Consider the following 4,497-nt stretch of genomic DNA (forward strand, 5'->3'; position numbering starts at 1 on the left):
CACGCCTCTCGGATCGCTAGAGAAGGCTTTCTCACCGAGGGTGGGTCACACTCCCCACCCGCCAGTCGCCCCTCGTCGGGCCCACAGAGGCGCTCGGGGACACCTGGGGAAGGGAGGGGGCGTGTGGCGCGAGGAGAAGAAACCCGCGGCAACCTTGAGCGTTCACGGTCAGGGCAGGGGCCCGGCTGGCGCGCGTGCGCACAGCCCCCAAAGGCCCCCCCCGCCGTCCACCCACCTCCTTTCTGCGAGGTAAAGCACCTCCAGTGAACCCACGCACGACCGGTCGGAGGCAGAACGGCAGCCCCTCGGCGGCCGGCCGGCGCACGCGTGGCCGGCCCGAGCCCACCGCGACCGCTCACACGGCCCGCGCTCACCCGCCAGAGGGGAGGCACGGGACGTGCGCTCGCCGGACCAGGCGGCGCCCTTCCCCGCGTGGGGGAGGGGCGCGTCTCACTCGACCGCCTCGGCCCACACCCAACGAACTCCCTCAGGACCCAACGCGCCAGCACCGTGGCGGCGACCGGAGGAGGGGGCGCTGGGGGTGGGAGCGACACACCACCGCTCGGCCTCGGGCACCTGAGGGACAACCCGGAGCGCTCCAGGAGCACCGCAAAAGACCCAGGCAGAGCCAGCGCTCGTGCAACGCCCGAGAGGGCAGCACGACGGGCCGGCGGGACAGCACCCCCACCGCCGCGGAGGGGGGCGGCCCGCGAGGCGACAACCACAAGAGGCGAAAGCGAGGGGTGCCTGCTGCGTCAGAGGACCCCGCCGACCCCCGCCGAACGCCACGAGGCAGACGGCGGGGGCGGGACAGCAAGGTCAGGCCGGGTTCCGCACCCCAGTGCCTCCCAACGCACCGCTCACAGGCGGGGACGAGAGACAGGGGGCCCCCGCGGGCGGGACGAGAAGAACGGGTCCCATTCACCATGAATGGCCGCCCCTCGCCCGCCGCGGCTCGGTCCCGGCCCGGGAGAGCACGACATCACCACATCAATCAGGGAAAGCAACCCCGGAGCGGGGTCGGTCGGTCAGTCAGCCACAGCCTCCCCGGAGGCCAGCGAGCAGATCAGCCTGACCACCCCCAGCTCCGGGGAAGGGGCGGCAGACAACCCGGCAGAGACGAGGAACGCCTGACACGCACGGCACGGAGCCAGCGGGAGTGGGGTTGTCACGGCCGCCCCAGGTGCCCACAGCAGGGAGCGCGCAGCGGCAGGGTAAGCCCGCGCCGCCTTCCCCGCCGCCCCCGGGTGGGTCAGAGACCCGGACCCAAGGCGGCACCGGGAGTCGGGACGCTCAGACGCACGAGAGACCAGGCACACACGGGCCCCAGCAGGCGGCTCCAGCACGAGCAGGGCCGGCTAGCCGGGTCACCGGGAGGCCCAGAGGCCCACCACGCATCCAGAGGCCCGACCTCTCCAGCGACAAGTCGCCAGAGGACAGCGTGTCAGCAATAACCCGGTGGCCCAAAATGCCGGCTCGGAGTGAAAGATATACCTCCCCAGGGGACAGGAGGTCGAGCCACCGACCACGCCGCCGGCCCAGGGAACCCGCGACACGGACATCTGTCCCCAAAATCGCCACCATCGCAGCCAGACACGGAGCACCCAGGGCCCTCTGGTCGACCCCAGGACACACGCCGGAGCAGAGCGCCGGGCCAGGGACGTCCTCCCGGCCACCCGTGCCACGCAGGGGCCGGCCCGTGTCTCCAGAGCGAGACTCGGAAGCGTTTTCGGCCGTCCTCTCGTACGACCGGGACACACGAGGGACCGAAGGCCGGCCAAGTGTGACCCCTCGGGCCGCACGCGCGCTCAGGGAGCGCTCTCCGACTCCCCACGGGGACTTGAAAACAAAAGGTCACGGCAGAGGGACGGCGGCCGGGCCCGGGGACCGCTCCCCGGCACCCGGGGGACGAGGCAGGACGGTCCCCGGCTCCCCACGGGGACTTGGGGAAAAAAAAATTCGGCCGCTGCCTCAGACGGCCAGGATGCGCGCGGGCCCGCGACCGGGCCGGGAAGGGTGTCCCCAGCCTCCCGCCCCAAGCCCGGTGGGTCCCCGCGGGTCGCGGGTCAGGCCTCGGGAGCTGAGCTGCGGCGTGCTGGTCGACCAACCCCGGCAGCCCCACACCCGGCTCAGGCCCGAAAGCGCAGCGACAACCTCTCCCCACATAAGCCTGCACGCCCGAGCTCTGACTCACAAGCGACGCGCCAGAGCTCTGGCGCGACCGGGACAGCCCGGCTGACGACCGCGGTGTTTCCGGAGCTCTGCCTAGCTCACAGCGGGGACGGTCCCCTCCCTCGGCAGCTGCCACCGCAGCTCCGGAAGCCAAGGGAACGATATAAAAGCGGCCGCCAGATGGAGTCCGACAACCGTCGCGAACGTCACCAAGACAGATCCGGATGGCAGGCCGGCCCGCCGACCGCGAAACCGAAACCGTGAGTCGAGAAACGCTATCCCGAGGCCGAAAACGCAGCCCCTCTACCCCAACCCCACAGAAACGGTCCCCAAAGCCTGTCTCTGCATCGACCGCGACAGAGTCAGAAGACAACCCACGGCGTGTGGATGTTCGGAGAGGCATCTCGGAGGGAGAAACAGCAAGCAAGGACTCGGTCGCGGGCCGTTGAGGACACAGGGAGACACAGATTGCCGTAGGCTCTTCCTGAATCCAGACAGAGACGGAGGGAGGGAGGGAGGGAGGCAGGGAGGGAGGGAGGGAATGGAGAGAAGAGACAGATGGTGAAAGGAAGGGAGGGAGGGAAGGGAGCAGGGAGAGAGGGAGGAAGGAAAAGGGAGAGAAAAGGGAGACCACGTGGAAAATGAAGATGATGAAACGTCACTTTTCAAAGGTTACATTTTTACAGGAGAGATGGAAAGGAAAGAAACCTGAAACAGAGAGAAAGAATGAGGAAAGAAGGGAAAAAGAAACAGAGGAAACAGAAAAGAAGGACAGAAACGGAATAAAAGAAATAAAGAAAGCACGGAAGAGAAACGAACAAGAGAGAAAGGGAGGGAGGCAGGGAGGGAGGGAGGGAGGGAGGGAGGAAAACATAGAGAGGGAGACAGAGAAAGAAAGAAGGGAAGAAAAACACAAAGGAGAGAAAGAAAGAAAAGACAAATAACAGCATAAATATTTGCATTTTTAGCTAAATATGAGATATAAAAATACATCAAAACAGATGAAAATATTTGTCTTGATCGAGACCATCCCGGCTAACATGGTGAAACCCCGTCTCTACTGAAAAATCCAAAAAACAAACTAGCCGGGCGAGGTGGCGGGTGCCTGTAGTCCCAGCTACTTGGGAGGCTGAGGCAGGAGAATGGCGTGAAGCCGGGAGGCGGAGCTTGCAGTGAGTTGAGATCCGGCCACTGCACTTCAGCCTGAGCGACAGAGCGAGACTCCGTCTCAAAAAAAAAAAAAAAAAAAAAAAAAAAAAATGAATAAATAAATAAATAAATACATACATACATACATACATACATACATACATAAAAAAAGAAAGAAAGAAAGAAAATATTTGTATTTATACACATGAATGAATAGATGAAAATAAATACATAAAAAATAAAATAACATGAGCAAATAGGCCAGGCACGGTGGCTGACGCCTGTGATCCCAGCACTTTCAGAGGCTGGGAGAGAGAGAGAGAGAAAATGAAGGAAAGAAAGGAAGAAAGGAAGAAAGAAAGGAAGGAAGGAAGGAAGGAAGGAAGGAAGGAAGGAAGGAAGGAAGGAAGACAGACAAAGAAAGAGAGAGAGAAAGAAAGAGAAAAAGAGAAAGAGAGAAAGAAGGAAAGAAAGAGAGAAAGAAAGAAAGAAAGAAAGAAGAAAGAGAGAGAGAGGGAGAAAAACAGCGAGAAAGAAAGACGAGAGAAGAAAGAAAAAAAGAAGACAGAGGAAAGACAGACAGGAAGAAAGGCAAAGCAAGAAAGCAAGAAAACAAGACAGCAAGAAAGCATGACAGAAAGATAGAAAGAGACAGAAAGAAAAAGCAAGAAAGCAACAAAGAAAGAGAGGGGGGGAGTGGGAGAGGCGAATCTCTCTGCTTTCACTACATGCGGGGAGAATCAGGAAAGCCCCCACTAAACAACAAGGCCGGAAGTGGAGCTGCCATCTGTGAAATCCGAGCAGAAGAGTCCACACGGGTTAAAGACACGAAGAAAGACAGGGAAACAACTGCTCAAAGAGAAGAACAATCTGGCCCAGCCAGGGCCTGTCTCCTGAAGTTGTCTGGGCAACGAGGGAGTGGGACGGAGGGAGGGAGGGCCTCCGAGGCTCGTGTCAAACAATAAACGAGAATAACATAAAAGGAAGTTAAAAAAAAACATTACGCATCATTCGTAGCATCACTGACGCCTCGAAAGGCGAGAGGCATATGTTTATGTCACTGTGGGACTGTTGTCTTTTTTCTTTCCTTTTTTTTTTCTTCCCTCTCTTCCCGGAAACTCACTTTTTAATTATTTCCTTTTCCTTGTCCTTTTTAGTTTTATTTTTTATTTTACT

This window comes from Chlorocebus sabaeus, unplaced genomic scaffold, assembly GCF_047675955.1.
Source record: "Chlorocebus sabaeus isolate Y175 unplaced genomic scaffold, mChlSab1.0.hap1 unalloc_scaffold_1036, whole genome shotgun sequence".
Lineage (NCBI taxonomy): Eukaryota > Metazoa > Chordata > Mammalia > Primates > Cercopithecidae > Chlorocebus > Chlorocebus sabaeus.